This window comes from Aphelocoma coerulescens, chromosome 3 (genome assembly GCF_041296385.1).
Source record: "Aphelocoma coerulescens isolate FSJ_1873_10779 chromosome 3, UR_Acoe_1.0, whole genome shotgun sequence".
NCBI lineage: Eukaryota > Metazoa > Chordata > Aves > Passeriformes > Corvidae > Aphelocoma > Aphelocoma coerulescens.
This window is the reverse complement of record NC_091016.1, coordinates 43316785-43342012: the sequence shown is the minus strand read 5'-3', so window position 1 is coordinate 43342012 and position 25228 is coordinate 43316785. Positions and strand designations below refer to the sequence as shown.

The window sequence follows — 25228 nt, the reverse complement described above, 5'->3', positions numbered from 1 at the left end:
ACTGGTATGGCACCTTCTCAGACCAACAACACGTTTTGCAAGGAATCTTTTGCATCATACTTTGTGTGACAATTTTTTCAGATTTGCAGCACATATTTCAATGCAATATATGAATTCGAAATCACTGTGAGGTATGAGACATCTTTTGACAAATGCCATTTTGACAGTACATTGTTCTTGGCAGTACACATGATACATTTAACTTATCTCTGTAGGTAGATAACAATAAACACCAAGATAATATTTTTATGATTTTGATTACCTGCTGTTTTTTATGTTTTTCTAATATACCAGTTTACCTGAAAGTTGAGAATTTGAGGTATTGGACTTTTACGAAAAAGAACAGCTTCAATATATCACGAACCTGATTTTTTAATTTGAAATGTGATCTGAGTGAGAACTGTGCTGATCTCCATCTTGTACCTGAGATGATCCCCACTGAATTCTGCAGAACTGTAGTTGGTCTGTCAGTGTGGGACACAGCATTTCAGTGAACCTCTAAGAAGAGATATTATAGCCCAGGCAAAGCAAACTTATGGTATTGACATGTGTATGCTTCTAGATTGAGAACTAGGAATGACAGGGGGATTGCCTGGGTGTTCCTTGTTTAAGGTGTATAATGTTTTACTCATGTTAAAATTACCAGTGAGAAAGGATAGGCACTAAAATAACTTTGCAAATCTGGACCTCAGTGCCTTTTAGCAATGCTGTTTGAAATGGATAGAAAGGGGTGGAAAAGACCACAAGAAGAAGCAGAATCTCCGATGGTTTAAATGATCAGTGCTCAGCTATCAATTCACTTAAACTGAAAGAAAATCTGATTCTTTGAACATGAACTGAGTCTCTCATTAAACAGAGTAATAAAGAAAGAGCCACTGAAGGGGGGTTAGAAAAACCCCCAACATACCTTGTTGACATGTAGCACACACTTCATTATAAAAAAACCCAGCTCTTATAGCTTGGTCGCCCTCATGAACTGTTTCCAAAACAAATATATATAATTATATATATACATACACATAAAAACTCTCATTTTTGAGAAGTAAGACTCTATCCTGTTGTATTCTGTATAAGATGCTTAAACTTTTACTTCTCAAAGAAACATAAAAAGATAATTTTTTTTTATATATGGAAAGCTTGAAATGGCTTCAAAAAGCTGGTGACACAGTAAACTATCATTTATCACTCGACTTACTCAACATCTTAAGAAAATGGTAGAAATTATATTGGATCAGGAAGCAGTCAGTATGTCTGTGAAAATTAAAACCCCCACCAACATAACCGTCACACAATCCGATTCCATTGTTTCCGCTTTTCTGTACAAAAATAACAGACTCAATTCTGCCACAAAATTGGAAGTATGTTTTCTGTTTTTTCAAATGTAATGAATTTAAATAACCATTTTGTTAGCTTGACTTAACACCTAAAAACCTATTTCAATGCGGGCCCTATGATTAAATTGTAAATGAGTGGTAGAACAGTCCACAGCACTTGTCTGGGAAAGGGTGATCTTCAGTAATTACTTTTTTATTCCCTACAAGACCATATGTGTAGAACTCCCAGTCTAGAGGGAATGTAACATTCTGCAGACTTCACCAATTTTAAAATGAGCTAAGTTATAATAGATAATTCAGCAGGCATGCTGTAGAAGTGAGATTTGCACTGCAAATTGTTTTGTGAATTGATTTTTTTTCATAACACTTTCATAAACAATTATGTGCTAATATCACAGAAATCTTTCATCCACCATCCCTTACACTAGCATTGCCCTGGTTTTATGAGGAAGTTGTAGATATTCTCACAATGGGGACTAGATTTAAAAGCTACTAAATTCAATGACATTATTAACAGAGCTCACAGTTAGGATTACACCAGTAACTGAATGTCCTGCATTGGGGGGGACATTATGATTTTGAGATATGTTTCATGTGTATATATATTATATATATATATACATTTATATATCAAATAATGCTAAACAACCATGTAAATAAGAAAGTTCTTAGACTAGCTTTAACGTTTGTTTAACAGCCATATATCCCAATGAGCTAGATCCATACGTGGTTGGAAAAAGAATGAGTTCCTCACCTTCATTGGATTAACTGTCCCTTTAATGGGAGATGAAATTCCATCCTAACTTAACAAGAAATGTAAGTTAAAACTCAGCTCAAAAATTAGGTTTATATCAAGCTGATAGACAGTCATAGATAACTCCCACAAGAATTACAGTTTTCTGACATAAGTAACTCTAAATTTTTGTTAGTAAACCTGATAACTGTCCTGAAAAAAATATTATGTCTCCTCTCTAACTTTTATGTTGACTATCACTTGTGTTCAGCTGTTCCTCTATATCTAAAATATATATCAACTTTGAATAGGTGAGTGAAACTCACTCATTGTCATATAAAAGAAAAAGAAGTTATTTATTTTCCTCTTGAAGTCTGCTCTAAGGGCAAGGATATTTTTTCTCTTTGTGTTCCAGGCTCAGGCACAACAACCTTCTCAGCTTCACTAATTAATCTTGTGCCAGCTGCTGACTGCACAGGTGATGAGACTCTCCACTTGTCACCTAGGAAATACAGTTTCTGTAGTAGAGAAAGGTTTCCATCTGTGAGAGACTTAAAACCTCTATTAAAAGGTTTAAAAAAGTTCTGTAGACCTTGCCCATATAATTGAAGAATATTGTAACTTGGCAGTTTTGAAGTATGAACTACTAAAACTTGTTTGGTTTGGCTTATGTTGTTGTTGCTTTGGGGGTTTGTTTCTGTTTTTGTTTTTCAAGTTCCCGTTTCAAACCAAAGTAACAACAGCTGCTTGATAATTTTTTTTACACATGCTAGATAGTCATTTACCTGCAGCATTTGAGTTTTCAGTTTGCAAATGGTCCAGCTTTCAAGAAAAAGAAAACCACTTTCTTGTTAACTAATTAAAATGCTTGCATTACTAGATATTTGTTATTTTTCCCATAGCAACTAGAGGAAATGCTCTATTTGGGGGAATACTGTAAAAATTATTTGCTGCTACTACGGTGAAAAGAGAGAATATGTGAGGATTCACACTCAGCCAGAAGAGTTGATGATGAAGGTGAAATAAGCCTTTGTGATACTTTGCCAGTATTGATAGGATGTTTTCATTTATCTTCCACCTACCCTGTTCATTAGGAATTGATTTCCAGCAAACACTACTAGAGAAAGTAGTCTGAATTGCCCAGAGTTAGAGCGAGCAGTATCACTGGTGTTTATTACAGGCAGACTGTGAGGTCAGCATGTTTATTCCCTCAGCCACTCGCTTTGATCAGAGACAGTAACACTGTCTGACTGAACCTCTGAAGACCTGTCAGTGACAGGGCTGCTGCTGGGTGCTGACAGCTGTTTATGACACTGACCATAGCTGCAACCCTCAAATGCATGCTTCCTCCTCCCAGTTCTAGCTGTTCCCCCTCCTACCTCCCATGATATTTCCCATGTTCGCTCCAAATTGATGCCTCTTTGCTTCTACCACACTGGGACAGGGGGCTGAGGGTTCTGTAATATCACTAGTGACTGCCTGACCTTAGCTTTTTGCTTCAGCACTGCTTGTTTTTTTTTTGTTTTGTTTTTGTTTTTGTTTTTTTTTTTTTTTTTTTTGCTAGCTGCACTCCTGCATGCTCAGTCAGAGCCAAACCAGAAGGAAATGGGAGCAGTTATTCACAGTTAGATTTGGAAGTCTGGGAGTTTGAAAGCAGCTTTTTTGAGGACAATTAGGATAATTTGAGGATAATTGGGGAAACTTAGTTGGAACCAGAGGAAGCAAGTCCAAGGTAGTCAAGAGCATATGACTCTATGACTGATCTGAATGAGTCTACTGTGTAGGAGACCTGAAAATTGCTTGGATGTCTATGAAGAAATCATGCTGCTGCCTATGCTAAGAGATTCAACAGGGTATGGGCTGTTCTTCTGCCCTGATGAAAAGGACAGAACACAGCTATGCTCCTGCAGCTGAGCTCTTTATCCTCTCCTGCCACAGCCCCAAGGACAAGGCGGTGTTGTATATTCAGCTGGCCGGGAGAAATGCCTGGGTCAGACTTGTGCCCCAGACAATTCCTTGGCATGACCAAAACTCTGCCAGGGCTCACGTCTATTGGAGGCAGAATCAACAGTCACATATGGAGACCTGAGCCTATGTCCTGTCCATATTTCATATATTAATACGTGTGTAGTGAGTAATTCAGCCATAGGGTCCTTGACACTGTGACATTGGGGCAAGAATTGGTAATTTCTTTGGATACTTAAGGCTGGACGAGTGTTAAATCTCTATTTTTTTTTTTGTTCTGTTCCTGTGCCACAGGACAGACTCTATACCTGAACCTGGAAAATTAGCTCTCAGAAATAAGACCTTGTCCTAAAAGGTATAGAAACTATAATCTCAAGCTTTCCTTCCATATCGTAATTCCGAAACTATTAACCATTCTTGTTGCCTTCCTCTTTTAATTGGTATAACTACTTCTCAAGTTGCAGCACCAAAAATTGTCTGCAGCACCCTAGCTGAAAACAAGTCTGGGCAGAGAAGAATTATCACCATGTTTTTTTATATACTACATTCCTATTTATGCATTCAAGTAGATTTCTTGTCTTTCTCACAAGTATAACAATATTGATTCTTATTTAGCTTCCTATTCAGACCCTTAGATCTTTTCCTGCAGAGCTGACACCCCACCAGTTGATCCCTGATCTGTTTTTTGCCTGGCATATTATTCTTTTCCAGGTGAGGGGTCTCCCTCTTGACCATATTTAGTAGCATATAGTTTTTTTAAACCAAATTACAAAGATAATTTTGAATTCTAATTTTTTTTTTTTTTAATCCAGAGAAGTTCTTAAAAATACAGCCAAGAAGTGGTTATCAATGAATCATTTTTGAAATCAAGAGATACTGAGTGTGGAACTACATGAGAGGTTGAGTTTGTTAAATATTTACCATAGTTATTACAGATAATAAAAATCAGGTGATCGAGGCAACACTTTTGAGCTGATCCTACCCAAATATTCATACAGAACACATTTTCTTAACTGCTTACAATAACATCACATGCTGTTCTCCTGTCCATGAGCCCTCATATTCTGCTTTAAGTTGAAATTAGATCTGTTCAATATGGTTTGTGCCCTAATCCATGTTGTCCTTTATTCATTTCCCTATTCTTCTTTCCAATGTTTCTAAATGGTGAGTTAGATTATTTATTCGAGAACTTTTGGGGGACATTAAAAATCAACTTATCTATATGCTTGTGCTTTTTCCCTTGTGGGCAGAATGACAGCAGATCAACAATTGTTTTCTACTCCAGAATAAGACTGATCAATTAAAAAGCTCATCAAGTATAAGAATAAATTTAATGAAAATCTAAACATCTAACCCTGTTCATTTGGGATTAGCTTTAAACAAAGACAACAGTTGAAGTAAAAACAAACAAGAGAGGTGGGTTTCACTTTGTCTTCAAAATGTTCCCAAAAAAGAAACAGAAATCAAAACTGTGCCTTCTGCACATGACTGACATAGATGATTTACAGGAGAATGATGCTGTAAACCAAAATCCAGTTTCCTTTGGCAAAAGAAAGAATTTAAAATATCCTGAGAAATTAACTGAATTTCTGAACTCCAATTTAAAGAGATGAAATAACATGAAATAAACAGTCTAAAGATGCAAAACCATGAATTAAAAATTGGGACAGATTTTCCAGCTACACAGGAGAATAGATTGAAGGCACAGGCATTTTAGAAGAATTGACAACACTACGTTTGAAAAGTTACATAAAACCAAAAGCAAGCAGAAGCTGTAGGAAGAGGTTCTCATCCTGTTACTCTAGGAGGAGAATTAAATGTGCTACTTAGAAGATAACAATGTTCTTAATAAAAAGCACGAGTTTAAGATTCTATGGAGGAAATAGCAATAAACCTGACAGAATAATACCCCATTGGCTTACAAAATGTGCCCAAAGGAACACTGACCAAGCTAACTGAAATTAAGGTAGCCATTAAACACTTTTTTTCAGTCTTATGTATTACTCCCAGATAAACAGAGCTCATATCAATGACATTACTTGCAAATTAAAGGTTTGGGGTTGTGTTGAATTGCTTTTTTTTTTTTTAATTCAGCTGCCGTTCCCTATTTATTTTGGATTCCAGGAAAGGCAAATCTCCAAGGCTAGATGGGTATCATATCCATTTGGTTAAGGCAGTTAAAAGGTAATTGCTCTGTTTCTTTCATTTAAAAATTAAATTTAAAAACATATAACACTTGCTATTAAACCCACATTATGATATTTTCATATTTTATATAAAAATATCTGACCTACTGATGAGAGTTATCTGTAGTATATCTTTTAGTGACAGACAAATATCACAAAGGTAACATGTCCAGTTCTTCAAGAATTCCCTGGGCCTAAATTCATTATAGAAGTCTTTTTAATTTTAAAAACCTAGATTAAAGAGAAAATATTGCCTGAAACAAAAAAAAAAAAAGCTAGAATTGGAAAATAACAATTCTAAATTTAAAAAAATCAGAACCACTCTATTTTTAAAATTAATTTTAAATAAAACCAAGATGGGATTGTGCTCTGGCCATTGCAAATAATGTGTATTTTCCCTATGTGAGCATGGCCCTGACTGCAGTAGAGAAGTGGCATCATCTGTGGCTCACTCCTGCACCTAACCTGCTCTCAATGACTAAGCTTGAGAAGGAGTCAGGCAGCTACTTTCAGAGACTCTGTATGTTCACCTGCTTGGCTAAGTGCTGACCTGGAAGCAGCCTTCTCTTTTCACCTTGCAGGATTTTTTATCCCTTTACCAGACAGCCAAGAGAAGTTTGAAATGAAGAGAACAGGAGAGTAGGTATGATTAGCTCTTCAAGTTTCTTTTTCCTTCTGACCAAAATCACTCCAGCCTTTTCAAGGCTGAGTGTCAGTGTTCAGTAGTTTCTTTTTCACTCCCATTTAAGAGAGAAGGGGAAACAACCTACCATGTATTTCAGTGGTGGCACGTGTGGATTTGTAATACATTTCCACTAAGGGTCTCAAAGCATGAGAACAGAAGAGACCTCTGTGGAAACTCCAAGGCTAAGGTTTCTGAAAGATGTGGAACCTCATTTCTGCAAGGAATTTTTGCTCTCATCTGTATTAGTTTCAATGAATAAGGACCTTGTAAAACCTGAGAAGAAGCAGAGAGAGTAAGAAGAGAGATGTAGTCAGGTAGCTACAAGTGTGCTGCTGCCATCCATACAGGCTGGAGTAGATTTGTTTGTTAAAATGCTGGAAGTGCACAGTGGTGCATGAGCAACATTAATCCCAGAATCAGCACCATGTAAGAAAGTTCTCTCCTGGAAATGTGGAGGATTTAGATTCATATTTTTGAATTGTACCACAGTGCAGACTTTGGGTTTCCGGTAAGACTTTAGAATACTCTGCCTTGATTTATCTGGATGATTTCACTTGGTGTATTGCTCAGAAAATGCTCCTAAATCTGGTTGTTCTTCATCTAGGGGTATTGGGTCTGGCTGAGATTGAGATAATTTTCCCCTCAGCAGCCCGCACAGTGCTGTGCTTTGCAGTGGCAGCTACACAAGTGATGGTGACACTTCAGTGTTTTGGCTACTGCCGAGCAGTGATCGCACAGCACCAGCAATGTCTCTCCAACATTCCACCCCATCAAGGGGCTGGGTGTGGGTGAAATCCTGGGAGGGGACACAACTAGGACAGCTGACCTGAACTGACCAAGGGGGTATTCTACACCCTGTGACTTCTGCTTGGATATAAAAGCTAAGGAAAGGAGGAGGAAGGGGGGGCATTCATTATTTAGAATGTTTGCCTTCCACTACATGTGTTGAAGACCTGTTTCCTGGGAAGTGGCCAGATGTTACTTGCTGATGAAAGAAGAGAATAAAAATCTTTGGTATTTTCCCTTTGCTTGTGTATGTGCAGCCTTTAACTTTTGCTTCAGTAAACTGCCTTATCTCAGCCTACAATTTGTTCTCCATCTGATTTTCTGTCCAGCTGAGAATGGGGACTAATAGAGCAGCTTGGTGGGCACCTGGTGCCCAGAAATGGTCAACCCACCACACCAGGATTTTTCTCAAACATCCACAGCTGAGAATACACCTAAAATGCACCAGATAAAAATTTGGGCAGCTCTCATTTCTTGCTACCCCTAAACACCTTTCCTCCATCTCCAGGGCAAGTACCAAACATGCAGCACAGATGAGAAAGCCTTCTTGCTAAACCCCATCATGGGAATCTGACTGTATGTTGGGGTTTTAGTTTTGTCCTAGATTTTTTCTGTTAGAGGAATTTTCTCCCATATGCATGGTCCTAGGGCACAATGACTGTACTTAAGAAAGACAAAAGCAGCAGCCCGTTTGGGGGTGGGGTGGGCCTGGCTACTCTTTGTTTCACCTGGGCGTGTTGGGAGTTCGCTCTCAGCGTCTGGAGAGAGAGGCTGCAGAGAAAGGAGCTGCTGGTTCCCGTTTTCGGCGTCTTTCTCTCTGCTGGAAACAACACCGGGATCCCAAGGCTGCTTTTCCTGCCCTGCTGGAAGCTGGGCTGTGGCCGCCCTGCACTGCTGCTGCTTCGAGCCTTCGCTGCGTTGTAGCCGTGCTCGCCCTGCCTGCCTGGAGCCCCGGGGGATTCCCCTTTTGGATACATCTCATCTGCCACCCAGGATTTGTGTTTGTGCCTGCTGCTCCAGCCTGCCATTCCAGCCTGCTGTTCCAGGAGTCCAGGACCGGCTGCCCAGCGGTTTGTGAAGTTTTTTTGTTCCATCCTTCCCCGGGATCCCAGGGCACCAGAGCAGCCGCATGTTCCCCGAGCTCGCTCCGGAGCGCCCCCTGCAGCCGCGGGGGAACCATCGCACCTGCCCTGCTCACCGGGAGCCGCCAGCGCCCCTGCCGGCTGCGAGCGGAACTGCACCCGAGGGGAAAGGGCCAGACAGCCGAGAAGGCTGGGACTGGGTTTGTGTTTGCTGTTACTGTCATAGTTGTTGTTGTTTTGTTTGACTGGTTTTATATATATATATATATATATATATTTATATATATATATATAGTAAAGAACTGTTATTCCTATTTCCCACATCTTTGCCTAAAGACCCTTGATTTCAGAATTATAATAACTCAGGGGGAAAGGGGTTATATCTGCCACTTCAAGGGAGGCTTCTGCCTTCCTTAGCAGACACCTGTCTTTCAAACCGAGACACTGTAACACCAAACCAGGAGGTGGAGATCACTCTTGCGGAAGCTGCCTGCTTCCTAGACCCTACTGATGTTCATTAAATGAGAAGGCTAATCTGCTCAGTAGATCTCTGAATACTATTTCCTTACAAACAGAACTGAACAGAGACAGATGATAAAAATAGTATCCTATGAAGGTTTTTGTAAGGAGAATTATTTATATATAAAATCATTATTTTTGCACTCTGTTGGAAGTGGATTTCCTGCTCTGACAATGAAATGTAAATGGACTTCTGTATATGCTTTATAGTTTAGAAATGTGTTAGTATAATAGCTTTGGTTCATGCACTTAAAATCTGTATATAGATTGAATCAAACTCCTATTTTATTAAGATATTTTGCTAAAAAATCTGCAGCAAATATTCATTTTCTAAAGCACTAAATTATCATTTTAAAAATAAGATGGTTCCAGGTTAAGGAAGTGCTTGTTTATCCTATTTCAAAATCACACCCTTAATTGACTAAGAAGGCAACATTTTAAAAATGTATCACCAGATAGCCCAAGTATGATCGCTGAAATTTTATGGGTGTAACTATAGTCAGAATTTTGTCTCTCATTTACTTGTCTGCCATGCACATGTTTTGCATTTCTGTTAGCCTGGATAACAAGTATAGACTTCTGAGTTTCATATTCTCATCCGTTGATTTAGTCCAAAACTTTTGTGCTTGCATTGAAAGACAATTTTCCTCTTAATTCTCTTTCCAATAGAATGTCTAAAAAAAGAAAATGCTTCTGTTGTTCTAGATTCCATTAACGGCTACATTTATCCAAATGGTTAACCAAAACTGACCTTATGTTTCCATTCAAGATTTAAACATGCTTTTAGGGTTGTCTATATTTATGATTCTCTTGCTCATTGTACATCTTAGACTTCTCCAGGTTGTAATGCTTGCTTCAATATTGAAATTAATAGAAAGGTTAGCAGAGTTTTATTAACTAGTGATTTCCTGGGGGGAAAACCCCAACAAACCTCACTGTATCAACAGTGTTGTAATGCCTATCGGTGGCAATTAATAGGGACTTCAGAATTTTTTTAAATCCTATTGGAACAATCATTGAGAGAAAATCAGGGGGACTTGAGTATTTTGCAGTCAGTTTTTCCCACAGGCATTAACTTCTGTTAAGTAGAACATACATGGTTTGTTGCATGTTCATCTGACCACCTTTAAGGATACGTTGCCTTCACATAGTCCACATCCCATTATGGGTTTTAAGCCAAATTAATTTTCTCCAAATTTGACAAAAATCCCATCCAAAATACCACCAACAAACCCCCCCCTGTCTGACACCCTTCTTCCTTTAATTTCCCAGGGGAATCTTCTTCCGGGTACTTGCCTCACTCATCTTTATGAAATGTTCTTTCCATTTTGTGTGGTTGCAGTCATGCTCACTTCTTTCCCCTCCCAATTACCCAGCCCCTACAGGTAGTAGCTACCAGTGTCTGGGGTTGGCAAGGAGCTGAGCTGGGTGTATTCATATTGTCTTTCCAGCAAAGATAAAAAGAAGCTCATCCTCTTGGCCTCCAAACTAGTCTTTCTTTTCTTGTTCTTTCAAACCAGTTGTTTGTTTTTTTTTAATAAAATAAGTTGCTGGCAGTTTTCTTTACTTTCCATTTGGCTATTAGTTGGCACATATTTATTTTAATAGTTGAGTTTTGTTGTGCACTCTAAAAGTGGGAAGATTCAGGCTCAACCAGATCTGGTGTGGAACTCTGTTCCATAAAAATCCTGTTGGATTTTATTTCCCTTTCCAAAATTTTTCCTCTCATCTATTAGCAGGATAGAAACTGGACTCCATCAGACTCTGTTGCTGGTGATGAACAGGAAACAAGTATGGGAAGACAGGAAGAGAAACTATTCCCCACAGAGGTCATAATAAAGATATTGACTGGCTTGAAAATCTGATTGGCAGTCAAGGCAGATGCCAAGCATATGTACCACAAATTCATGCTGGTAATCATCAGCCCGAATTTGCTGGTAGAAGGCTCCATATTGTGCACCACATACAACTAGTACCCATCCCTGGACTAGCTGTAAGTTAAGCAGTTCCAGATCATTTCTTGTGGGAAAACATAAATACTTGAAAACTCAAGACAAATAAATGAAATTTACTAGATGAAAAGGCACAAGAAATGTAATTGTACAGAAACAAGCACAGAAATTGTCCAGAAACTGAATACAGTTTCCTCATGTCCTGAAGTTTCAGCATGACCTGGAATATAACAACCAATCTCTTCACTCTTGTGTCCAGTGACAGGACTTGAGGAAATGATATGAAGCTGAGGGGAGGTTTAGATTGGATATCAGGAGAAGGTTCTTCACCCAGAGGGTGGTTGGACACTGGAACAGGCTCCCCAGAGAAGTGGTCACAGCACCAGCCTGACAGAGTTCAAGAAATGTTTGGACAACACACGTAGGTACATGGTATGACTCTTGGGGTGTCCCATGCAGGGCCAGGAGCTGGGCTCTATGATCCTTGTGGGTTCCTTCCAACTAAACATATTCTATGATTCTATGATTTTATAACCTCTCTACATTTTTAGGCAGAGGTTACATGCAGTCATGGAGTCTGTTTTTCCTCACAAATGCCTTTGCTAAGTGAACCTGGGGTGTTCACATGTTTATGATCCCACAAAGATGTTGTGATGTACTGTTATCTTGGTATAGCACACAAGCCTCTAAAGGACATATCCCTGCTAGAAATGAAGCTTTGCAACTTGGTTTTAAGATTCATCTAGGAATGTAATGAAACACAGTGGTCATCACTTTTGTGGCTTTTTATAGCTGATTAAGATGGAACAAGCAAATGAATACTACATTTTTTGTGTATTTTAAAACTAATTAGTAATACTATGAGTATAAATATCAGGGAATAGAGAAATCAGAGAAAAGGAAACACTAATTCTGTAGAGAAATGACTAATTTAATTCTCTTGGTAGAGGACAAATAAATTTAAAATACTGAGGTATATGTTAGATTTGTACTATCCTGTAATTTCTGAATATTAAAATACTTGAATATTCAAATATATCAAATTTTGTTTAGCTTTTATCAGGCTGCTATGTACCTGGAGCAAAGCTGCTGTGGCACCTCAAGTAAACAAGCAGTTTTCTAGAAATAAAGATATATATTCCATTCTCTGAGTCATTTTCCTGTTGTGTGTATGAGTGCATTAAAAACAATCTTTTCCTCTTGTCAGATACTTAGGCTTTGAAATATGATATTAGAAGCATCAATATTAACTTCTCTCCTAATTCTCCTGTGCAAGGAGAGAAAGGCAAGCCTACTGTTCTCTTTTCAGATTTTTCTGATTTTTAATGATGCATTGGATCAGCTTCTGTTTTACTAAAACTTTTATCATACAAGAAGCTGTAGCAACTCCTTTTGGTTCAGTACAGTACCTACAGAAATACAAGGTTTGCAAGGGAGGATTAAATACTGAAGTATTCAGCACTATATTTCAAAATTTTGGCCCCTGTCTGCTCAGGGGAATTTGTAACCTCAGATTTGACTTCCCGTCTCTTTCTTGGAGGGCCATGTGGGATTGTAGAAGCACGTACAGAGAAGCCAACAAGCTGGCTGCAGAATCAGGTGGTGCTAGTCCATGGGAAATTGGAGAAGAACAGAGATTCATGGATTTTTCCTCCAAAATGTATTATGTTTCTCATGTTAGACTGGATGGAAATATACCTCTCTTGCAATCATTAACTCCTTCTTGTACGAAGTGTCTGAGCCAATCTTAATTATATTTTATCCCAGAAAAAGAAGAAAGAATAGTGGCCGTTGACCTCTTTTCCTCAAGCACAAGTTTAAAGATTCATTAAATAGACTGTTGCTGCCTGTTCTGAGCTTCCCCTCCCTCTCCCAAAGACACTTGCTCCTGCCCGTGTGCTCCGAGCTCCTTTGTTCGAAGCGTGGGCAAAACCAAATGTAACTCAAACTCTTCAGCAGTGTCCGATTGGCCGCTCACCCCGGGTCCGCCCCCAGTCCTCCCCTTCCCCCTTCTCCCAATAAAAGAGATCGTGGAGGGAGGCCCCGCCCTCTCTCAGCTCAGCTGTCTTTCTGGGCGCACCTGTTGTTATCTCTCTCATTTGAAAGCTTCTAACTGCAGGAAATTGAGCAAGCAGAGAGCTGTATTTCTCCCTCTTTGCTTCTGCTGATGGTATTTGCTTTGCAGCTGATACAGGTACCGATTTTAGAGCTACTAAAGTGCCAGATTGCCCGTGCTGCCTCTCTAGGCTGCTCGAGGATTTCTAAGGCATTAAACTACTTAGCCTAGCCGGTATAAAGCTCCAAAGATACCTTCCACAATAGACAGATATTGAGACTGTTTCAAAACCGCAATGACCTTCTTACTAACCTGGGATACTTGCATACACATCCCTTCTTCAGTGAACACAGAAATACAATAACAAAAAGTAGAAACAGGAGAGATGAAATCTACCCATTCCACAACTTCTCAGCAAGGGAAACTTCCTGAGGTAAGAGTGAGATTTTTAAAAATGCCCTGCACTGACTTGGAAAAAAACCCAATAAATGTCATATCAAGCGACACAAAAAGATTAGAATCATTGACTTTTCTGAAAATCCCGTCTTCAGCAAATTTCAGAGCCCTGGTTTTGCTAGCACTCTTCATTTTTGTGTTAACAATCACATCTGGAAGATAAATAAAAATGCCTTCATTTTTGTTATGCAATGTATACATATTTAAATATACTCTTTCTTCCAGTTTTCATGTAACTGGAACTCTGACCCAGGAAGTTCTCATCACATTAAACATTAAAAATTATTACTTTCCCAATGACCATTAATGTGAGAATATATATCATTAATTATGAAAATCCATCTGCCTTCTGGGTCCTGAGCTGTTTTGCTTATTAGTGTTGCCACAAAGGGATGAAAGTAAAGATTCTCACAGGAACATAGTGGACCAGGCTTTGGAATTATAGAGTAGAAAATCCAATAAAAATCAAAGAAGCTGAGAACACCGGGAATATCAATTAGAGAGATTAATTCAGTTATGAGCCTGCAGGTCACTATGGATCTTCTTCAAGTAAAGTAAATAAACAGTATTTACTGTTGTTTTTTTAATTGAGAGGGAGATCAGCAATCTGTGAGAGGTTAAAAGGTAAAGATTATCATGATAAGGGGCTAGAAATTCCTGTGTTTCCTGCATTCAAGTCTTTTAGCCTCTTGTTTGTGGGATGAGAGGGTGAAAAATAAATCAATGCATGTTTCATTATCATATTGGAATCAGCAAATAAGTTCTTCCCAAAAATGGATTGATAAACCCTGGGTAAGCAACCTGTGGGACAGAAGATGTGCTGCCTCCAGCAGCTCAGTGAAACATCAATGGATTCAGTACAAATAAGATGGCTAAATCTAATCCATGAGTTGGAGCCAGATGCAGCCAGTTCAGGCTGTACAAAGGGTGAGTCTAAGAAAATGCACTGACTATCACAGGCCAAACCATTCCATTTTTAAAAGCAACACATGAGAACAAAAAAAGACATCACATACAAGTGGGGTCAGAATTTTTTCATAGTCTTACAGAATGGACAGTTTCCAATTGTTTATACTGGGGTAGGACCTTCTCCATTGCCCCTTGGGTACAGAAGTTACTTCAGTTACTTTCATAAGTACTAATACTTTTTAAAATATTGCACTCTATATTTTATATTCTACAATTACGTATTTTAATTTTATTTAGGTTTTCTTCAACCACGGGAAAATCTCTTCAGATCTGAAAGAGAGGCCAGTCTTAACACATTATTTGCCTGAGCTTAGGCAATTCTGGAAAAGATTTAGGGCCATTGAGGATAAGAAGGAAGCTCCTTCTCCCAAGGTTGTGTAGAAACCAAGACTACCTAACAAACCTAACAAATGTCCCATCAGGTAACTTGAGTCCCCAGCTGCAGGAACATTTTTGCCACCAACAGTTCTTTGACAAGTTTGTACCAGCATGGAACTTTTATTACATAAAAAGAGGATTGAAAATAATTCTTTATCGTGGCTCCAAATCCCAAGCATTTCCTAGCAGTCTCACAAGGTCAGCTTAGAAAAATGAGCAGTCAGTGTTTTTGAGTGATCAAGTTCACAATATTTTAATTCTTGTTTTGGCAATGTTGCATTCTAGCAGTTCACCAAACAAATGGGTTTATACACATTTCTCCTTTCACATACACATAACAATACACTCAGGTTCTCCACCATAGCGAAGTGAGGGTTTTTTTCCTGATAGTCCTGCAGTCAGCTTAACTTGAACTGTGAAAAATCTCCAACTTGAATTCACAGTTTATTTCCTTTATATTTTGTGGCCTTGGATTTTATTCAGTCCCTGGCTGAATTAGTTCCTTTATAAAATAAAGAACTCCTGGTTAATTGTTTAAATAAGTGAAGGGCCACTTGAGCACACAGAATGCATGGAAGTAATTTTCTCCCAAATCTCCCCAAAGAAGATGACTCAGAAGATAAGCAAGTGCTACAGGCCTGCCTATGTGAAGGTGGCCAGCTGAGGTTTTGTATTAACAGCATTAACTTCTGCACAGGACCAAAGAAAGAGTCCAAGCTGGAGGACTGGGATGTTTTATGAGATGCCCATCCACCTGCTCTGTCATGCTCCTGACAAGATTACTTCTAGGTATTACTGTTCTAAAAATCTAATAATACCACCAAGGCAATTAATGAAGCAGGTTCTTAAATTACTTTTTTTTTAAATGGCAAATTGCCTTTTCAGGCAGATGAAAATTATTACTTTTCTTTTTCATTAAAAACCTGCTCAGGTGAGCTGTGATGCAGCTGCTCTGTGCTTCATTTTTTTCTGGAGGACTGCAAAGACCAGAAGATAAGCAGGAGGTATAATGAAGAGAGACCTAACAGCAAAACACCACAAAGGCAAAACCTGATTACAAGAGCTTGATCCTGAAGCCACAGAAATCAATTGTCTGTAGCATCTTGACCTGTCAATCTACTTCCAGTGCCAAAGTTGTGCAGTGTAGGTATGTCATACACGTGAAATTTGACATTTCTGAAATAAAACCCTTCAGTGTTTTATTTGTGCATATGGCTCTTGCTGGTCTTTCATAGCATTGCAGTGCAGGCTTTTGATTGATATTTTTAAAAGCTTTGTTTTGAAATTTTAAGAGACCTTCAAATTGGATCTTGGTAAAATGACCTGAGTTAATACTCTAATTCCCTGTAGTGGCCAGATGACAGTTGAATATCCACTTGATGATATCACAGAATAGAACTCATTTTGTTCCTCTGTGCAATTTATTTGGTTTTCAAAGTCATTAGAATATATCTGATAATAAAAGACGTATTCTCTATTGTAGATGCAATCATATTTTTGACTTTAATACAAGCCTGTTTGAAAACAGCAGTTTCCATAGGAACGGTTTTTCCAAATAAATTTTACATAGGAAACTATGTCATAAATAATTGGTTCTGCCCTGACGAAACTGTTAAACATCCAAAGAAAATACATGGGTAGAGAAAAGAAAAAGCTACAAGAAATGCAAGTAATGATGGTAAATTGGGAAAAGTACATATTTTTTCTGTCTGGAATTCACTTGAAAGTTAAAAAATAGGAATGTCCCTTGGTTTTGGAACATTGCTGATATAGAGTAGTAGTTCATATTTTACCTTTTGGGATCTTAGTTGCATTCAAGTCATACTCCACGAAAATCTGCTTAAGTTATACTGCAGGTATACCTTGAGTTCAGCTTACCCATTTATATTGCACACTGCCTCTTTAACTAAGAAGAATATACACATGCTTGCAGAACAGTTTTAGAATGTAAGTTTTAAAATGTGTAAATCTTATGTAACATCTTAGGATAAACATTGCATTATAGCATCTTCTCAGATTACAATATCTGAGGAAACAAATGCACTTGCGTTCAATAAATAACTATTCTCCCTGGAGAAAACAATGTAACGGACATTTTCACAGTCTAAGACTTTCCTAGGAAGGAAAATATAAGTTTGTTCTTTTTAAACCAGGGAGAGATCAGTGGACAATTACCAAAGCCAGGGAAACACAGGTGCTTGGTAATGCCTGTGATATAGCAGGGGCCTCCCACCTCAGCAAGCAGGTGTTAGCTGCTGCTCATGGGTAGGGATGAAAAGAAAGAGCCTCAGGCACCTGTTTCAAGTGATTCTTTAGGAGCTGTGACTTAGGTTACTTAAATTTACTTGTATGAATGAAGATGAAATTTTGGCTCTTCAGTAACAGGCTTGAGAAGTCCCACCTGAGTCATAGTTTCCAAACTGTACGAAGACTCTGGGCATGTGTTAAAGTAATTGTTTTCTTTGAATTATATTTTAGTTCTCATTAGTTTCTGACAGTTAATTATAAGATTGGTCTGGAAGCCTCAGCAGTGATGGCCAAGGCAAAGAACTGCCAGCTTGACTAAAGGCTCTGGATAGGCTCCAGATCCAGCTAAATTCTGTGGACACATGATTTAATTTCCTGGGCTTCTGTCCTCTGCTGTGACTTCAGGGGGACAGTTCAAGGGTATCTCTTTGGAAAGATGTGCATCTTGCAGAAATTCCTGTCTGGAGAAAAGAGCATCTCCATTAAATGCTAAAAGCTGAGTTTTTGTTTCTCAGTGATGAGCTAAATTAGGCAACAAATAATTGAGAAGAAGATTAAACTGGAAGAAAAAAGTACTATTTACCACAGTATCCTTCAGGGCCCACTGACAGGGAAATGACTTATATAGCGCTACCACTTACAGTATTGGGCCAACTGGCTGTGCTGCCTGGCTAGGTAAGAGAAATTGCCAGCTCAGTTAAAATACACAGCTGGAGTGTAAAGAGCCTGAAGTGATCCCTTACATCTTCCGGAAAATTTTTTCTTACGTCAATGAGTAATGACATCAGAAAATGACATAAACTGTTGAAGGTCTCCTCTACTTATGCAACCTAGGCCTCCAATTATATTCTTTTTCATTTGGAAACTCAACGCATTTGGTTAGACAAGGCTCTAAAAGAGTTATATCCAGTTGTAGTGGGTTGGGTTTGTAACCAGGAAGAAACACCAATTTAATGTAGAGTAAAAATATTACTCATTACTGTTTACCTTCTGTGAGATAAGAATTAGGAGAAATGCAAAGCAGGCACCAAACTTGAAAGAATATAAAGAAGTTTATTAACAGACCTAAAAGAGGGGGGAAAAAAAAATCATACCACACCTTCAGAACTCTTCTCCTCCCCCCACCTTCCTCCCTTCTCCCACTGACAATGTAAAAAGACAACCCTTAAGATGTTCAGTCTGTTTACCACTTCCATAATAACCTTGTTCAGTCCATTTAGAAAGAGAAGTCTCTTCTTGCTCGTGCTATGAAAACAGTATCACAATGAGACAGCCACCCACTTCCAAATATTGTTCAGTCCATTTAGGAAGAGGAGTCTCTCTGCTCGCATGCGAGTCCCTTCCCCCATTTTGCAGCTTTTCCCACAACTGCTTTCGAGGGTCCACTCTTGAAGGTTTTTGGGGTACAATTTTAAGGTTGAGCTGTTCAAAAACAAAAGTTCTCTTCACTCATCTCTGGGAGCATTTCATCTCTAAGAACAGAGGCCCTTCTCCTTCCCTGGGAGCAAAGGGTCTTCCTCATCTTCATCTTTAGGACTGTCTCTGGGAGCATCTCTAGGAACTGAGGTTTTCTCCTTTTCCATTTGGAGCAAAAGTCCTCATCGCTTCCATCTCTCCCTGTTCAAACTTCTCATGAAATTACAGCTGCATCAGCATCTGCCTATCTCAGCGCAGGGGCTTTTGCTTACGACTTGAACACTCCACCTCCCATATCTTCATGAAATTACAACAGGATACTCTGATGTATCATAGCTTCACAACAGAATTTCAGCTTTAAGCATCTCCTCTTTCTCTTCCCTCAGGTTTTCAGCTCTTCACAGCACTAAAAGGGTTAATCTCACCTAGGCCTTGCAGCTGGAATGTTGCTTATCACAGTGGAGAGGGGGAGGAGCTGAGCCGCTCCGGCTGCCCACAGCAGGACTGTGGGGGGAAGGGGGGGTTCCACAGGTGGAACAGGCCCCATCGGCTCCAGGATGGCCGTGGCCTGGCCCGAGCAGGGCCTGGGCCGGGCCCACTGGGCCCCACACAGGGCCCGCAGCCACCTGTCCCAGCGCCGGAAACGAGACAGAGAGTCTGCCTCAGGGTTTCTATTCTTAAGTGTGCATCACAGAGGCAGTCACAACTTTAAGTGGCTTAGAGAATTGTCCATATTCAAACTGGCCACTGATAGGTCCTGTCAGGTCACAGAGGAAGCTGTAAGCACCCCTTGGCAAGAACATCCCTTCCGGGACTATGCTTGCTAACCCATGACACCAGTATAAAGCTGAATTGTGCTATCCAGTAAAGAATTTGTCTCCAAGCTTCTCTTTCAGTACCCTTCTGCACTGGACTTTTACAAGTCCTGACTGACTTCATTTGACCTGCAGTGATTTACACCACATAAGAATTGGTTTTGCATTTGCCCATAACTGTCAACACCTTTTGGTGGAAAAATATCCAGACAAATGCCAGTGCAGACTGGAGAAATAGGATACAGGATGTGTGAAGGTGGTGTTGGACCCTTGATGGAGTATGTAACGCAGTCAATGATTGTTTAACTCAGAATGGAATTTGCATCACTTAAAACACACCTTTAATATCTTGCAATCTCATCCCTGTACACTTCATTGTGACATAAAAAAAAAAGTAGGATTTGGGTTTTTTTTAATGCTAACACATAATTGCTTGCTAGCCCACATACACAGACAAACACAATAAAAACTTAATTAAATACCATGACTGGTTTTATTTGTACCAGGGGCACACAACACTGTCTCCAGAGAACAACAGTGGAATGCACATAGGAGTCCATGCATGGTTATCTGGAACTATGTTATGGTTCTTTCTCACACATATTTAATTTCAAAGAAAAAGATTAGATTTGAGGGAGTAGTATCTGTTTCTGGGTGTGCCATCATCATGGCAGTCCTCCTCAAGGTGTATGTGGGTTATGTAGGACTTTCATAGGTAGAGATAAGACACATTTTCTAGACAAAATAAAGCAGAAAGATGGTGCTTACAGCTATAGGTGTCCACATTTTAGTGCTGTAGAATCAGATTCACCACTAGAATCATGCTGGCCTGTGAAAGCAAGGAGATCTCTTGGTACCAGATGATCATAATGAACAGAAGAAGCAGCGCTATCACCTGTAATCTGATATAAATGCAGAACAAACTCTTATGTAGATTCTATTATAGTCTTTCCAGATGATGGGCTGGGAAATTGCTATCTCATAAGCAATTCTGGAGAAAGTGTAACAGAGATGGAATTTAAAGCAGACAATTTGGTTCTGTCCCAAAACACAGAATTGCTGATAGGAAACAACAACAGTTGCTAAAAAATGCTACTTGAATGAGAACAATAACATTTCCTCTGCAGGAAATTATCTTAGGAATGGAAAATACCTAAGTAGTAGATGACAAAACCCAAAAGCGCGTAAAAATGTTGTTTCTGACAGGGAAACATTCCATAATCAAGACAGACAGCATTCTCATAGTCACTAATGAACCAGTGTATTGTGTGCACACCTAATGAAGGTGCAGAACTGAATTTGCTCTTTTTGAAACAAAACTTAAAAAACAAGCTGTACAGCCTTTGTTTCTACTTGCCCTTTCCTTGATTTCTTTCTTCAAAATCTTTCTTTTTTCTCTGGAGTCACAACATTTTCACATCCAGAATGGATCCTGCTACTCCCAAATATGATAAATTAATTATGTCACTGAAACAATAACTGCAACATTCAGAAAAAGCAAGATATTCTGCTTCTCCCATTTAACTGTTCCCATCCCTAAAACCACTTAAAACCATGAGTCACGCTCTTTTCCTCCCCCAGAAATATGATGATTAAGTAATAATAGTCATGCTTTTTTTCTTTTTATTTGCCTTCTGGTTTCTTACCTTGGACTCACTTCACACAAGAATCTTTTTTATCCACAACCACAAAAGTTAAAAACTTTAGTTAAAATTTAAAAGTACATTTACCATAAGATCATGATTCCAGGAGCTGTGACTGTGAGAGCTATTTTGAAGGTGTGAAATTACAATAAAACCACCAGAGTGGGCAACACTGCAATTCCTCCATGAGGGTGCTTTGGTTTTATGGTTAGTTTCCTCATTGTAAGGCTCAGAGTGTGGAACAGGGAATGGCAGAGAAGGGTTTCCTCTTCTCATGGCTGGGAAACAGTGAAAGGTGCCAGGTAGATCTTTTCCTTGCCCTCTCATTCCTGCACTCATGGGTGCCAAGAGTTGTTCCCAGCGTACCTCTTGCCCAAAGACGGTGAAGATGAGGAACACGAGGAGATGGAAAGGCAGCAACATTTTAAAATGTGAGGGGAAATGAATCTCAAGTTTCTTATCCCTGGAGGAGGGAGGCAAGAGGAGAGGGGCAATTGAGGGTGAATTCTCTGCATCTTGGCCACCCCAGGGAGCAGCCAAGGTCCCACAGCAGCCCTGTGTTTCAGAGTTTCACAGCAACCCTCAGGCATGGTCTAGTAGCAGCTGGAGAAGGGCCTCTTCTGCTGGCAGCTCATGTGGTCCAGAAGGCTCTTTCAGTAAGAATGGTATTTTAAATGTCTATTTGAAATTGTATTTTTATGTCTAAAAAAAGGACTCAGGAAAATTCTTTTTTTTTTTCTTCTCTCAAAAGAATGAGAAATCGAATTCATTTTCCATGGTATAATTGCTAAAAACGAAGATTATCCATAAAAAGTATGACCTAACCTTTGTTTGCATTTTTAAAAAAAAGAAGCAAGGCTGAGAGCATATATTTGCATAATTTCTGGATTTTCTTTTCTTTAACAATGCCTTAGCTCAACTGACCAGTACTAGTGTTGTATTACAGAGGTGGGTTTATTGTATAATAGGTGAAAATATAGAGCCACTTGCCACTTCCTTTCCCACACTTCTCCCCTTTCCTGTGAGACCAAGTTATCTCATGACCTTATTTGCACTTAATGGTAAAGCTGAGCTTCTTCTCAGTGAGACAGGGCAGGCTGCATGTTACTCATAGCTATTGAAATTCTTTTGGCTGGAAACTTCAATTATACGCTGTAACTTCAACAACTATACAGAAATATTCTCTAGTTTAATTTTGCCTGCCAAAAGTCCAGATGTTTATATTTAAACACCATTTCTGACAAGATTTTATTTCCATAATATTATAATTAATCACAATCTTGAATTCCTTCTTATCACTGTGGTATGTGTAAAAAAAAGGAAAAATAGAGTACATGTTTTTGATGGTACTGTAACTTTGTAGTGACACTACAGGGAATAAAACAACTACAGAAAGATATAAAACCAGAAACTGAAAAAAATTAATCTGGCATCCTAATCTCTGTCTAGATTGGAGACCAGTGCATTTGAGAATGAAGAATAAATTCACCTAAAGCCATAGTTTCAGAATATTGTAATATTTTGTGAATTTGGGGAAGTCTTTGCCCTTCCAGAATGGGAAGTGGAATGTGTGGGAAGAAAAAGACAAGAAAATATCTTCTGTTTGGACTTCTTCTAAGGGAATAATTTATACTTATTTTTATTTCAAAATAATATTTAATTTTAAAGTCAAGTGTTTTAATATCATGTTTTTAGGACTTACATGATCATGAAACAGTTGGTTGTTCTGGTTAAGGGTTTCCATTTTCACATGAAATTTTCCAAACTATTTTTTAAAAGTAAAACAATGTGGAATTGGGTGGGGATTTGAAAAACAAGTCAAAAAAGCCTGTTGCTTTCTCACATCTAGCAAAATGTCAATAAAAGTGTTTCAAATAATCTTTTTGTTATCACATTTCTATTTGAATTTGTTTATGCACTGTTCTAGGGTTTAAAGACAGAGGGTAGGCTATTTGCTCAAGGGCCTGTGATCTGGTCCCAGTTGGATGGAAAGCATCATGGGGTTGGTTTTGCCCCACACCTACCCCCCCCCAGTATAAGGTGAACCTTTTGCCAGACTTCTATAAAAATCCAGCGATTCATTCCTTCCCAGATCCACTTCTTAAACTGTTCCATCTTCAGTAATTTTTTGTCGCATCAAAATGAAGCGACAATACAGTGAATTTCCCAATTTAAAAAAAATTACTTAATGTGAGATCATACAGTAAAGGAAATCACAGCAACATTTTATTTGCATCTATTCTCTGGGGACTGGAGACAGCTGGAGGATCTCAGATGGTTTTGACTTTCAAGGAATTGACAACTGCCCTTGATGTACTAAAAAGCAGGGGAGCAGGTGGCAATACAATCACCATGAATGGTTTTATAAGGCGTGCTTGTGTGACTGGTTCACGATCCTAATTCTCTAGGTCAGCATCAAGGAGGAAAAGTGGCTTCTCTCTATTGCCGCCAGGCTGTCATCATGTTATAGCCTAAGTGGTGGAAGGAGGTCAACAGCTAATAAATCTTGTGAGCAGACTCACCACTTTGAGATTGCAATCCCTTTAGAGATCCCTGCTGTCTTTTTCCCTTTTCTTATTTTACCCCAGTGAACCTTCACATCTTCAGAAGCATTTAGCTTTTCCTGGCCTCTGACAAATCAAAAATACTAGGCTTTAGATAGGGAGCTTCTACTGCTGCCAGTTAGTCTTCCAAAGAACCAGAGCAAATATGTTGCCAGATTTTGATTTTTCATATGAGCTCTGAGATAAAGGTTCAGATTAAAGACAGAGCTGTGCAATTACATGAACTTTCTGAAGGGCATTTTTCCTCAGAAGCTTTGATTAAATCATTGAAATGTTACTACATTAAGAAAAAGATGTCATTTAGCTGTCTTTGTGCTTTTAGTTGTAAAAGAGCTGTACTACAGACTCTGTTATTGTATTGACGGATACTTCCATTGTATCAGATTCCCCAGTAACTCTGCTGAGACTCAGCAGAAAAGCAGCCTGTGACCATCACTTTATCCATTTTTCTCCTGTGCAAAAATAATGATGAGGCAGGTGCAAATGAGAGTTGCAAGGGGGATAATTAGGACAGAAGTATTTGAGAAATATGAATCTTGAGTTGTTTATGTCTTGAAGTATTTCCTCGTAATGCTTTAATAGTTGCTTAGGTTTCATGCTGCCTTGCTTGAGCATTGCAATTTCACTTTTTTATTTGTACTACAGAGGCAGTGTAAGGCCATTTCCTGTTCCAAAGCTAAGGCAGAGACCCTGAGACAGCTGGACTGAGTGGTGACAGCATGAGGAACCACTGTTTTCCCCTGTAATATGTGTAGCTAAGTGACATCCACGTATTACAGATACATATTGCAGTATTCCTGCCTTTCAGAGACTGGTGATGACAGGACAGGACAGGACATTTGTGTTTCAGACACAGCCTTGCAAGAAACAGATACCTGAGTGTCTGGAGACAAGATTGCTGCATCTGCTAGGGCAATGTCATGTACTACATATGAGCACTGTTGGGCTGACTTAAAAAGCCATGGTCATTATAGAAAGGAAAGGTATTGAATGTATATTATCAATTTTAGGTATCTAAATCCCATATTTTCCTATATTTCTTATTATTCCTGGAGTACAGGGTCTTTGTTATTTTCTGTAGCTTGAAATTTGGTAAGGTTATACTTGCTTTCAGAAAAAAACATGCTTCTAAGCCAAAAATGAAAATGTCTGAAACCCAGCTTCTGATGGTCTCAGGCAGCAGCTGTAGGTGGCACAAGGCAGACTGGGGGCAGGAAGGAGAGGAGAGCACAGTGACTGTGTCATTGATCAGCCCAGCTCAACCCATTAATTTTTTAATTAATTGTTTTTGAAAAGCAATGCATTTCTCGCAATGGCAGATTAACAAAGGCAGTGCAGAAACTCTGGTAGTTTGATGTTATGTCTACAAAAAATAAATAAAGCAGGTGGAAGTTAACATTTATTCCATTCATTACTCTAATGGAAGAAAAACACTCTTCTCA

The 25228-nt window shown here is 38.9% G+C and overlaps 1 long non-coding RNA gene across 3 annotated transcripts; it reads left to right on the top strand.

Moving 5' to 3' along the window:
* Nucleotides 1–13334: 13334 nt before the first annotated feature.
* Nucleotides 13335–16283, top strand: LOC138107213 (uncharacterized). Of its 3 annotated transcripts, XR_011149323.1 has the most exons (4): nucleotides 13335–13436; nucleotides 13643–13731; nucleotides 14961–15890; nucleotides 16033–16283. It is a non-coding gene; the product is annotated as an uncharacterized lncRNA (long non-coding RNA). The 3 variants fall into 3 exon arrangements; XR_011149324.1 differs by having other exon boundaries at nucleotides 13335–13731; nucleotides 16077–16283; XR_011149322.1 differs by having other exon boundaries at nucleotides 13335–13731.
* Nucleotides 16284–25228: the final 8945 nt, after the last annotated feature.